Source organism: Rhincodon typus, chromosome 2, assembly GCF_021869965.1.
Source record: "Rhincodon typus isolate 14 chromosome 2, sRhiTyp1.1, whole genome shotgun sequence".
NCBI lineage: Eukaryota > Metazoa > Chordata > Chondrichthyes > Orectolobiformes > Rhincodontidae > Rhincodon > Rhincodon typus.
In genome coordinates this window covers 29,980,713-29,994,646 of record NC_063333.1, presented here as the reverse complement: position 1 = coordinate 29,994,646, position 13,934 = coordinate 29,980,713, and the positions used below count along the sequence as shown (strand labels likewise).

At 43.4% G+C, this 13,934-nt stretch overlaps 1 protein-coding gene across 1 annotated transcript in view; it reads left to right on the top strand.

Annotated features, from left to right (window-relative positions):
- The first annotated feature begins 2,830 nt into the window (after positions 1-2,830).
- LOC109935770 (integrin beta-1-like) overlaps positions 2,831-13,934 on the top strand; it is an 84,419-nt gene continuing 73,315 nt past the window's right edge. Inside the window, exon 1 of the mRNA XM_048616166.1 lies at positions 2,831-3,017. The gene's annotated coding sequence lies outside the window, so the exon portion shown is untranslated. The remainder of the gene's footprint in view (positions 3,018-13,934) is intronic.

The following is a 13,934-nucleotide window of genomic DNA, read 5'->3' as shown; positions in this document are numbered from 1 at the left end:
TAGATAAAACTTTCCAAGTTACCCAGGACCCCATATGCTTTTACCGTCTTTATCAGTCTCCCGTGTAGGAACTTGCCAAATGCTTTGCTGAAGTCCATATAAACTACATCAATTGCACTACACTCATATACACAGCTTTTCACATCCTTGAAAAATTCAGACATTTGATCAGGGTCAGTCACCATGGCTTTGTCAGAGGGAGGTCATGTTTGTTAGACCTGACCTCCCTCTGATAAAGCCATGGTGACTGACCCTGATCAAATCTTTACTCTCCAAGTGAAGAGTAATTCTCTCCTTCAGAATTTTCTCCAATTGTTTCCCCTATCAGACTCACTGATCTGTAATTCTCTGGTTTATCCCTATCACTCTTCTTGAGAAACTGTCCTCTGGTCCTGTTGCACCTCCCCTGTGGCCAGAGAGGAATTCAAAATTTAGGTCAGGGTCCCTGCAATTTCCTCCCCCCTCTCCCTCAGTTGCCTGGGATACAACTTATCAAGACCTGGGGATCTGTTCACTTTTGAACCCACTGAAATCTTCAATACCTCCTTAATCCTCATGTGAATCTGCTCATGAACTTCACAGTCCATCTTCTCCAATTCTGTACTAATGTCCTTTTTCTCCAAGGTGAAGGCAAATGTGAAGTACTCGCTCAATGCCCTACCAAAGTCCTCCTACCAAAGGTTTCACCCTTGCTCCCTAGTCCCTCTTTCCCTGGTTATCCTCTTCCTCTTGATATAATTATACAATATCTTTGGATTCTCCATAGTCTTACCATGTGTGTTTTACATGTCTCCTCTTTGCTGTCCTAATTGCTTCCTTAAGTTCATCCTTACACTTTCTCCACTCCATTAGGGCCTGCATTGATTTGCTCTCTTTGTTAAAAGCCTCTCTATTCCTCCTTATCCTGTCCTGAATATTCCTATACATTCGGGGTTCTCTGGACTTTTTGCTACTACATTTCACCCAAAGGGGAACATATTTGGCCTGTACTCTTGCCAATTCCATGCTGAATGTCCTCCCCCACTACTATTCTGTTTAAAACAAACAGTATTGTGATTGCTAAAATACTCCGCCCGTCACCTTGAGCTCCTGTTCAGGTTTGCTCCCCAGAATTAGGTCCAGCGCTGCACCATTCCTCATTCAACTCTATGAGCTGACACAAAGAACCCTTTTTAATAAATTTCAAGAACTCTCTCCCCTCTAAATCCTTTACACTATGACTATCCCAATTAATGTTGGGGAATTTGATATCCCCTAATATAATTGCCCCCTTATTATTTTTACAAATCTCAGTGAATTGTCCACATTTCTGCTCTTCTTTGCCTGCTGTTTAGGGTTCTATAATACATTCCCAACAGTGTGACTGCCCCCTTTTTTTTATTCCTAAACTCTCCCCAAAAAGCCTCACTTGAAGACACTTCCAAGATTTTGTCCCTCCTTATTGCAGTAACCGACACCTTAATTAAAAATGCAACACCACCTCCTCTGTTACACCTCCCTTCTCCCACTTGAAGATCCTATACCCTAAAAGATTGAGTTCCCAGTCCTGTTCCTCCTTTAACCATATCTCTGTGATGGCCACATCACAAATCAACATGTCAATCTATACCCTGAACTTATCTGTTTTACCTATAATACTCCTAGAATTAGAGGCTTCCCTTGAAACTCAATATAGCTGAGCTCCCTCTGCCTTGGTTCCTTTTCTAAGGTATGGAGTGTCACTATTGAACGAATGCACCGTGTCCCCTGTTCCCTGAAAACTAGTTTAAATTCCTCACAGCAGCACTGGGAAAACCCCCCACAAGGATATCTGACCCATTCTGGTTCAGTTGCAGACTGTTCCCCTGTAGATCTCCCACTTTCCCAGAAAGAGTCCCAGTGACCAGGAATCTAAAACCCTCTCTCCTGCACCTACTCCTGAGCTATGCTTTCACCTGTGCTATACCCCTATTTTTACACTCACTGGTACTGGACATAATCCGAAGATTACAACCTGCTCTTCAGTTCACTGCCTAACTCCCTAAATTCCTGATGCAAGACCTCATCCCTCATTCTATCTATATTGTTGGCATCAACGTGTACCATGACTTCTGTCTTGTCACCCTCTCCCTTCAGGGTTCCCTGCAGCTGCTCAGAGACTTCCCTGAGCCTGGTGCAAGGAGGACACATACCATCCTTAAGTTATGTCTGTGGAACGTGTCTGATCCCCTAACTAATGAATCCTCTATCACTACCACTCCTGCTTTTGTCTTCCTCTCCTCCTGTACAGTCAGGCTGCTTAATGTAACAACCTGTTTGATTTTACTTATTGACTACTTAGGAAGTGAATGGTGAATGGGATGTTGTGACAAAGGTGCGAGCACTAAAAATCTGGTTTAAATAGTTGACAAAATGAATAGCAAGTGTATGATACCTGTTATTGGGACATGTACTGAAGAATTACTGCTGAAGAAAGCTGTTTTGATAACATTACATGGTAAATGGCTGCAAACCTATTTGGTCACAAGAAACAGTGGTGGAGAAAGAGAGGGGCGCAAACAGAGGGCAAGAATTAATTTCAGGTTCAGGCTAACTGCAATGATGACTGCCACTGTGTGGCAACTCCCACATCTGGCATGTCACTATCTTCTGGAGAAGAGGATGTAATTTTGCTATTTACTCGGGGAGAAAGAGGGCATATATTTCCAGATGTCGATCAATTTGGTTTTCTGGGCGAGGAATCGGACACCAATGAGCAGCTCCAAGGGCAATAAATATTATTTTTGTCAGACACTTTCACAGGAAGTGTCTTTTTTTCACAGCTTTGCTGGGACAAGTGTCTGTCTTCCAAATGGGACGAGCTTCTCATGCTGTACATGAGGTGGGAGAGGGTCAGGAACATTTAGCAAGAAAGTAAACAGGAAGACGGAAGCGTCCCTGGCTCTGTGTGTGTTTAGATGCCACTGCCTACAGTCCAAACTCAGATCTGTCGATAGTCGCTCACTGGTCAAAGATTGACATCGGCTGCACTGTCCAAGGTAAAGTGATCAGATGTGCCCTGTTTCTCTTTCTGTCCCTTTGATGCTTGTACTGTCTTTCCTGTACAGTTCTGCTGGTTACAGGGAATGAACACTAAAACTGCTGTCACTGTTCGGAATCGGGTTTGATTTGATGATTCCGAATTTGTTTTCACAAATGTAGTTGCCAGCCAGAAAAACAGTATAAAATTTCTCCCGGTCCGATAACGTTTCTTTTTAGGATTTGCATCCAGCTGGCTATGATATCGATTTGGAGTCCCGATCAGATTGATATTTTGTGTTTAATTTTCACCATGGCTGCCCTGGACGCTGTTATCTTCAATCCCGTGTTCTATCACTCATCTATCTCCTCTCGTTCATTCATTCACATTTCCTCCGCTTTGATCAATTTGCCTTCAGCCACATCTCTCTCTTCCTTTAAGATTCTCGTCAAAACCTAACCCGTCACCGCACCTGAAGTCTCCCCCTTTGTCTCCGTGTCCACATTTCCCTGTGGTTCTGTGGAGTGCTTTGGGTTAACTTTCTACAATAATGCAACAGTGTGAATGCAAACTGTGGATATGAGAATTCACATGATTTATATCAATTCTTTTGGAACTTGTTTGTGTGAGGAGCGTTCTAAATGCATGATAACAATACCCAACACTACTCTTCACTACATGTCTCAGAGATGTGAATTATTGAAACTAGACACTGCAACTTTTCAATCTAAGAAATGGACTGTACAAATCAGATATGCAGTAAAGCATCCTTTTTTTTCCTTTATTCATTCACAGGATGAGGGCATCGCTGGCTAAGTGATTTATTGCCCATCCCTAATTGCCCAGAGTGAACAACATTGCTGTGGGTCTGGAGTCACGTGTAGGTCAGACTGGATAAGGATGGCAGTTTCCTTCCCTAAAGGACATTAGTGAACCAGATTGGTTTTTCCAACAATTGACAATGGATTCACAGTCATCATTATACTCTTAATTCCAGATATTTATTGAATTCAAATTCCACCAGGATTCGAACCCAGGACCCCAGGACATTATCTGGGTCTCTGGATTAATAGTCCAGCAATAATACCACTAGGCCATCGCCTGCCCTTAGCTTAGCCCACCTTCACTTAGCCCAACACCAGGTATTGTCTGTCTCTTAGAAACCACCTTGCGCTAATGCAAATCTATCCAATATTACGCATCATCTACCTTTCCAGCGCTTTCAGATGAATTAACAATTACCACTGAATTTTCTGACTTTTATGTGGTGTGCAATCATATCTAGTCTTTGTTGTGTGAGACCAAGCGAGAAACCACAAGGTTCTAGATCAGGAAGTGAGCCTGCACAAGTTTCCTTTCGCACTTTGTAATGTCTTTTGCAGAAGTGGATTGGAAAAGTACTGGAACCAATGCAGCTCAGCTGTTCAATAAAACAAACTTTAGGGAGAAGACACTGCTACCTTGCTATTAGGGAGGCAATGGCCTAGTGGCATTATTACTGGGCTATTAATCCAGAGACTGAGGTAATGTTCTGGGAACCCAGGTTCAAATTCTGCCATGGTAGATGGAATTTGAACTCAACAAAAAAATCTGGAAGTAAGAATCTAATGAGACCAGGAATCCATTTTTAATTGGTTGGAAAAACCCATCTGGTTCAATAATTTCCTTTAGGGAAGGAAACTGCTATCCTTACCTGGTCTGGCCTACATGTGACTCCAGACCTACAGCAATGTGGTTGACTCTTAGTAATTAAGGATGGGCAATAAATGCTGGTCCAGTCGGTGCGGTCCTCATCCTGTGAATGAATTTGAAGAAAACCTTCCTTAAACATCTGGCCTCCATGTGACTCTTATCTGCAGTATGTTCACACAAGTGCCTGTACAATTAACTCAATTGTACAATCATTAATAGCTGTAGGACTTTTTTTTTCTGTTATGGAATGCATCTTATGGAGCAATGTGAAAGGATGGCACAGGAGATAGAAACATACAGGTGGAATCTTTTTTGAGGTGTTAAGGGTCTCAGCTGCAGCCTAGAGAACTGTCACAAGACTTTCAATGCCTGTTTTATTTTTGAGGTTCACCCAAGCCAGCCAGTCAGGCTCCTGACAGATGTTTCTATGGAGTCAAGGCCCCAGTGGGAGAAGTCTCACTGACTAAGAGCTCGCAGGCAGGAGGAAGAGACCAGCAGCTCTTTTGAGGCAGAAACTCTCTCGGAGTGTCATGAAGCTGTGGAATTCTTTACCACAGATGCCTGTGGAGGGCTGGGTTGTTCACTTAATTCAAGGCTGAGATAGACAGACTTTTATTCAGGGAGGGAATCAGAGGTTATAGAGATAAGGCAAGAAAATGAAATTGAGAATGAGCAGATTGCTGTCGCCACTTCCTCCTGATGTCTAGCCCCTCACTCGTTCCTTTGCTTATAGGACTCCTCCCCCCAGCCCTGGAGGTGACATGCTGGTTGTAAGGATTTAGCTGCTATGCTTGCCCCATAGCGACATCCCTCGCCCTGCCTGAAGCAGGGTAAATACCAGCAGTGGTAGCAAGAGGCCATTAATTGGTAATTAATTCCACCTCCAAACTTGGCACCAGCTAGCACAGAGGATTGTGATTTGATTTGATTTAATTTGGTTTATTTTTGTCACATGTAACTAAATACAGTGAAAAGTTTTATTTTGCAGTACAGTTAGATCATAACATACAAGGACATGCAGACCATAGGGTGTATAGACAGAGTAGGCATATAAGGTTATGGCTGCACAGGAGATGCACAAATTGAGATCAACATTAGATTTGAAATTAGAGAGGTCCATTCAGCGGTCTAATAACAGCGGGGAAGAGCCTGATAGAAGAGGTTGAAAGAGAGTATAATGGGGGTGGGAAGGGCTTTGATGTTGGCTCCCTTTCCACGACAATGAGAAGTGTAGTGAAGTCCATGAGTGAGAGGTTGGCTTGCGTGAACAGTCTTGGGACTGTGTTCACAACTTTCTGTAGTTTCTTACGGCCCTGGGCTGAGCAGTTGCCACCAAGCCATGATGCACACAGATAAAATGTTTTCTGTGATGCGTCTGTAAAAGTTGGTGAGGGTCCTATGGACATGCCAAATTTCCTAACCCTTCTGAAGAAGAAGAGGCAGTGTTGTGCCGTCTTAACCTTTGCATCTACGTGGGAGGTCCAGGACAGATTGTTGGTCATCGTCACTCCTCGGAGCTTGACGTTCTCGACCCTCTCCACATCAGCTCCGTTGGTGTAGATTGTGCCCCACTGTTTCCAATAGACATGGGATTTACAACATGGTCATTGTTACAAGGGTAAATGGAGAGTTTTATGACAAAAAAACAAAAGTAACATCTTTGCTAACGGAGTTGTTAGGTTCCTTTAACAATAATAAACGAGGCATAAACATTTTTCCTTTATTTATTCATTAAAGGGATGTGTGCATTTATTACCCATCTCTAATTGCCCTGGTGAAGGTGGTGGTGAGCTGCCTTCATAAATGCTGTAGTCTTTGGAATTAGGAACACCCACAATGCTACCAGGCAGGGAGATCCAGGATTTTGATCCAGCAACACTGAAGGAACAACAACATATTTCCAAGTCAGGGTGGTATGTGGCTTGGAAGGGAACATTTAGATGTTGGCATTTGTATGTATTTGTTGCCCTTGTCCCTTTAGATGGTACAGATCATGTCTTTGGAGGATGCTGTTGAAGGAGCCTTAGCGAGTTACTGCAGTGCAGCTTGTAGATGAGGCTTGTCCAACCTTATTGCATGGGGACAGTCACGTTTCAGATACGTCTGTCATCCAGGGGGTCGGTGAGCAAATTTCAAAAAGACAAGTTATCGCTCAAGACTTGAATTACAGCAGCTAGTCATTCCTCTAAGCTGCAAAAGCTCAAAATGAATTGTGATTAACAAAGAAAGTTAATGCTTGTATATTAAAAGAAAAGGCACATAAAGTTGCCGGAATTAGCAATAAATGCTGTGTCAGGTCTCCCCTGACTGAAAAGTGACGCCATTAACTGAGGAGCTATATTTGTACCTACATTGTTTTCTTGTTGGTTGCCAACTAACAAGTCTGTGGATCTGTGGCTTATTCCTTATCTTATTTTCTGTATTGTTATTTTTCCGTGGTTCCTGACAGCATTGTGACTAGAGTGCGGTAAATCAGTGCACCAGAGTTATTTAACCCTTGAAACCCCCGTGTTCCCATGGCTTTGCGCAGTGTGCTTGCTCAGGTATACCTTATCTGTGAAAACCAAAAAGGACATTGACACTCAGTTTACATTCTGCTACAGTTGATTCAAGAGCTGAATGCTGGAAAATAGATGGGGGAAGCTGATGTTGACAGTAGGGCAATGTTTAACTGAGTATGGCAGCAGAGAGCCCTGGCAAAGCTTAGTTCACTGTGGGTTAAAGAGAAAAACAATCTTCCAAAAATGGTGTAATATGAGATGATCCAGAGGAAAATGATCATGGATTTTGGTTGTTACTATACACAGCCATCAGATATTATTGGACAGCCTTGAAACCACTGCCAGCTGCTGCTAACTACCGTAAGGTCAAGCACTGGGATGTTTGCTGATTATTTCACGAAGTTCAGTCTTTGTAACCTCACTGATAAATAAACTGTACCAACAATAGGAGGATTTCAAGGATGTCCAAACAACAAAAGAAGTCTCATCAGCTTTTCCTGACCATGAACGGGACCAGAAGTTGTGAGCCATACACTAACAGAGTAGGGTCACCATTGATCAAAACTTTAACTGGGCAAGTTATACTGACAGTAGTGACAAGAGCAAGCTAGCAGCATGTGATATGCAGTGGTTGCCTTTTCTGTCCCCTCAGGACAATTTTCAGAGCTCGAATCAAGGATCCGCATGGCAGCTCAGTGGCTACACTGCTGCCTCACAGCGCTGGGGATATGGGTTCGATTCCAGTCTTGGGCGACTGTGTAAAGTTCACACATTCTCCCCTTGTCTGTGTGGGTTTCCTCCCACAGTCCAAAGACGTGTAGGTTAGGTAGATTTGTGTGCTAAATTGCCCATAATGTCCAGTCATGTGCATATTAGGCGGGTTAGCCATGGGAAATGTGGGGTTACAGGGATTGGGTTTGTGTGGGATGCTCTTTGGAGGGTCAGTGCAGACTTAAATAAAAACCAAAAGAACTGCAGATGCTGTAAATCAGGAACAAAAACAAAGCTGCTGGAAAAGCTCAGCAGGTCTGGTAGCATCTGTGAAGGAGAAAACAGAGTTAACATTTCGGGTCCGGTGACCCTCCCTCAGAACTGATGGTGGCTGGGAAAACGTCAGTATATATGCAGAAAACAGGGAGGTGGGTGGGGTAGGGAGTAAACGATACATATTCCCTCCCCTTCCTTGTCCGCCTTCCTCAGGGACCATTCCCTCTGGGACACCTTGGTCCACACTTCCTTCACCCCCAACACCTCCCCACAGCCCTATAGCACCTTCCTCTGTAACGGCAAAGATGCAACACCTGCCCATTTACCTCATCTCTCCCCAGTATCCAAGGGCCCAAACATACCTTCCAGGTGAAGCAATACTTCACCTGCACTTCCCAGAATCTAGTCTACTGTATTCGCTGCTCACAATGTGGTCTCCTGTACATTGGGGAAACGAAGCGTAGACTTGGTGACCGCTTCGCAGAACATCTACGTTCTGCTCACAAAAAAGACCCTGAACTGCCTGTTGCCTGCCACTTCAATGCACCACTTTGCTCCCTGGTCAACAGCTCTGTCTCTGGCTTGCTGCAGTGTTCCACTGAAGCCCAATGCAAGCTGGAGACACAACACCTCATTTTCCGCTCGGGGACCCTACAGCCCTCCGGACTCAATATTGAGTTCAATAATTTTAGGGCCTAAACTCTCCCATGTCCCAGCCCCCCAGCCCACACAGCAGGCCTTGTTACCACATAGACTGCCATTACACACCCCCTGTTGTTAGTCACTAATAGTCCCCATTAACAACTATTCACCCTCCCAGCCTGATCGTTAGCAACTCCGTTGTCTGTCCAACTTTCTTTCTCTCTCTTTGGGCTCTGTTCTATTGTTTACCCCCTACCCCACTCACCTCCCTGTTTTCTGCATATAAACTGACGTTTTCCCAGCCACCATCAGTTCTGAGGAAGGGTCACCGGACCCGAGATGTTAACTCTGTTTTCTCCTCCACAGATGCTGCCAGACCTGCTGAGCTTTTCCAGCAACTTTGTTTTTGTTGTCAGTGCAGACTTGATGGACTGAATGGCCTCTTTCTGCACTGTAGTAATTGTATGTAATAGAATATCCATGGCTTAGTTGGATCGGATCACAGTTAAGAAGCTCAACGCTATCCAGAGGAATATTGTTTATTTTTAGGCTGCATTTGCTGTCCCAGCGGCTCCAGGGGCTGAGCTCACTGTCTACACTGTTGCATGCCTGTAAAATCACTGCCAGCAACGCCACAAATAACTGCCTGTATAAAAGGACAATGTTTTGGATGCTTGTCAATTGCAGCCCCTTGCTGCCTCACTTGGCCCCAGCTCATCACCCTGTTCACCTCCTGCCGGCTGCCCTTCTTGTGGATCATCTTGCTACCTGCTCCCAACTGATGCTCTGTGGCTGTCCCACCTACCCAGTCCGTAGGCAGTCTGAGTGAAACAGTAAGCTGGACAGGGAATGAGCGAGTGGAGAAGGGGATAGGGAATGGAGCGGCAAGGATGGGGGCATGGTGTGGGCAGCAAACGAAGGGGAGAATGGGGCAGTGAGCAGGCAGAGGGTGGGATACAACAATGTAGGTGGCATTAACTTCCTGTTCCAGTGCATCGACAGGATGACGTTTTTATTCTAATTGCTCTGCCACTGAACTCATTTTCAAACCTTCCATTGTAGTGCACCTTGGGTTCAAGATCCAATATATAGATGTACTAGAGTAGTAACATCTCTCCATCTTACAGAAAAATACAAGAACAAGTGCATGTACCTTAAAAAAACACAATTCACTTCAGAGAAAGGTGATCAGACATGAGCCAATGCAGAAGTAAAGAAGAAGTACAAGGATGGATGACTACATGTTTGTTCACAAAACTGGGCTTTAAGGCTGGCCTTAAAGGAGGAGACAGGGATTAGAGGTTTACCAAGCAGTTCTAGAGCTTAAGGTCTGTTTCTATGTTTCTTTTCTGTCTAATTGTAAAACTCTCACATGCAAACAATTTCCCATCACCCCAAAGACTTTCTCTCACATACTGGTTTTAAAAAATCATGGCTCCAGAAATACTGACGTAGAATTCATAGAATCCCTATAGTGTGGAAACAGGCCATTCGGCCCAAAAAGTCCACACCACCCCTCCAAAGAGCACCCCACCCAGACACAATGCTCCCGCATTTACCTTGTCTAACCCACCTAACCTAAACATCCCTGAACACTACAGGCAATTTAGCATAGCCAATCCACCTAGCCTGCATATCTTTTGGACTGTGGGAGGAAACCGGAGCACCCGGAGGAAACCCACACAGACACAGGGAGAATGTGCAAACTCCACGCAAACAGTCGCCCAAGGCTGGAATCAAATCCGGATCCCTGGCGCTGTGAGACAGCAGTGCTAACCACTGAGCCACCGTGCCGCCATAATTATTAAAACCTCACATATAAATAGGTCAAAACTCACATGCCACTAGTTCAAAATCCAAATCTAAAATACATGATATTAAAAGATACGTAAATTACACACCTTCCATCATTGTGGTATTAATAATGTCATCCATAACTGAAGCTTGACATCCTTAATTTTATATTCAATTCCACTTGCAATAAAGGCTAGCTTTCCATTAACCTTCTTGGTTAGATGATCAACCTGCATACTGACCTTTGTGACTTATGCACCAGAACACCTAAATCCTTCTGCACCTCAAAACTATTGGTGGAAGCAACTGTGCAGATGGTGGATAGACAGGATATCTTTAAGTTACAGGGTGTGTAATTAATGTCAGGTTTTGTGAAGGGCCATTGTTCAAATTGTCTAATTAATTCCATGATAGAATGAAGTTTGAGTCTATAGAATGGCTAATTAGCATTTCTCCCTGGATATAACATCCATATGATTCATATTGCAAAAAAGATGGATTTTCAGAGGGGAAGAGTCCATGGGAAAACATAGTAGGATTAGTTTGCAAGTTTTCCTAAAATATCTCTGAATCTTAGGATGCATTGTTTTAGGTAATCTGTAATGGTGGTCTTTAGACTTAACTATGGGTGTGATTTTTAGCTGTGAAAGTGAGTTGTAGTTAACTTCAGATACATACAAGGGAAGTGATCAAAATATGCATGTCTTGAGGTCAATTAAAAGCTAATTGCAGAGGGATGTTTCTGGAGATCACTAGCTGCATCTAAGAGCCCTGCTTCAGGTTTCAGAGAGAAGCCAGCTGAGTAAGGTGAGAGAAATGGGGATAGAAAACAGGAGGTGACTGATGTTCTTTTGCTTTTTAAAAGTCATTTTTCTGGTTTAGAATTATTTCATCTGTAATAACTTGTGACATTTTAACGAACACTATCTGTTCAATCATGGTCACATTACAAGATACAGTAAATATACGTCTAATGTTAATATACACTGCCCTCCAGCGAGATTGCTTGTAACATCGATGCTTTTACATTCTGAAGGAAGCTGAGTAGCTCAAGGGGGTTGGAGAGATTGGCCTCTGAACTGGCAGTAAAACTCTGACCATATATGGAAACAATTTCACTGTTAGTTGATGCAGTGTAATTCATAATCTGTGCCAGGTATTTTTTTGTTGCTTGTCATACACTGTACTCCCAGAGCACATACTGTTACCATATAGAGAAATATTCTGTTCATTTGCTTTGTTCTATTTCGGACTCAGTATTTGAGAGAAAAAAAAATCCGCCATGAGGAACATCAGCTATTAGTCATATTCTAACTCTAAAATGATTTTTATCACGTAAAGGAAACACGTATCATTTCTTACTCAGTAAATCACTTAAGAATTCTTCTACAAGTTGTATAATCCCTTTTTGCCCTTTGTCTTATTTACATACTCGCAAGAAATGACAGCAACTACCACAAGAAAACTTAACATCTGTCACGTGACCAGTTTTTTAATCCATGTTGCTACAGTTTGTTATCCCATGAGCTGCAACTTTGCTCACAAATCTGTTGTGTGGCACTTTATTAAATGCTTTGAAGTCCATGCACCACGTCGAGAGCATTGTACTCATCGGCCTTGTTGTTACCTCATTAAAAAATGCAGGCAAGTTCGTTAAACATGACTTGTCCTTAACAAATCTGCCTCCCTTTCCTTAATTAACCTGCATTTGCCCAAGAGACTTTTAAAGCATTTTGATTTAGTGCGTTTTGAAAAGTGAGATTGATGGTACCCAGTCCGCTGTGGCTAACAGCAGCTTTTTGCACCCCATCTTCCACAATTTGCCTCATTAAGTGTGCATCTGGGCTGCACAGTGCCCGCCTAATGGAATTGTGCAGCTGGAGGGGTAGCAGAGTGGCTGCTGCTGGGACCTCCTGGCATTCACGCCACTGGCACTGTATTAAAAGTGCAGCAGCACACGACTTCAGGCACTGCACGGCAGGAACTGTCTCCCACAACAGAGCTGTGTACCGTTAGCACTGTGACACAGATATTAGCCCCTTACTTCCCTACCAGGGAACTGGGGGTGCTTCTGGAAGGGTAGTGCAGAGGAGGGCAGTGCTTTATCCTGTAGACTGATGAAGGAAGCCACATGACCTGACCCAGCCAGCCAGGACTGCAATAGGTGCCAAAGTCACTGCTGTGTCCACTGTCAGACAGAACACTGAGCAGAGCAGGAAAAGGGTTAATGATCCTCCGCATTTCCCAAGTGTGGCATAATGTCTGTAGCTCAGATTCCAGTTCCACAATTCAGATGCAAAGTTCCTTGAGCTGCAAACACTGACTGCAGATGTGTTCTACATCTATCCTGAGTTGCAATTATGTGAGATCTGAAAGCATCTCACACAGTTGCAGCTCGGTAACTGAAGACATTTTGCCAAACCATCAGAAATCTTATCATCAAATCTGCTGTTGTTTAACCTGAGACATGAGATTTATAAATACTGAATTCAACATCTTCAAATACAAAGTGTGCATCTGCAGTGAAATCATTCTCTGAAGCTATGATATGTTTTTTGCATTGTTTAACTTGCTTTGGCAGAAGGAATATAGTGAGTAGTGACACACTCTGAGGCTCTGTACATGAGTTAATAGCTACTTCTAATGAGATGTTTCCTTTGTTACACAAAGCCTTGATAAGATAAACAGTGTGTCAAATTGTAAAATATAAGAATGTCGTTCTTTGTCTCAGTGGTGAAAATTTTCACGCCATCAAAACTGTCTTTAATGCTCCCACAGGCAAACATGAGCCTCTGGAAGCAGATAGTAAAAGTTTAAAGTTAATGTTTTAACAAGGTAAGAAGTCACATGATATCATGTTATAATCCAACTGGTTTATTTGAAATCACAAGCTTTCAGAGGTGAGGTGACCTTCACCTAACAAAGGAGCAATGCTCCAAAAGCTTGTGATTTCAAATAAACCTGTTGGACTGTAACCTGGTGTCGTGTGACTTCTGACCTCATTCATCCCAGTCCAACACCGGCACCTCAGCACAATGTTTTAACAGGTGCATATTGCACAGATGCCTTTGTAATTTTGCGCTCTTGGGAAAATGTGGGAGGCTGTGGCGGGGAGATGGGTGTTGAGAGACCAAGGAGAAGGGTAAAGCTGGAAACACCACTACAGATTATGTATGATGTGTTTTGGTTATGACTGAATTTATAAAAATAGTTCAGAGATATAGGAACTGCAGATGCTGGAGAATCCGAGACAACAAGGTGCAGGGCTGGATGAACACAGCAGGCCAAGCAGCATCATAGGAGCAGAGAGGCTGACGTTT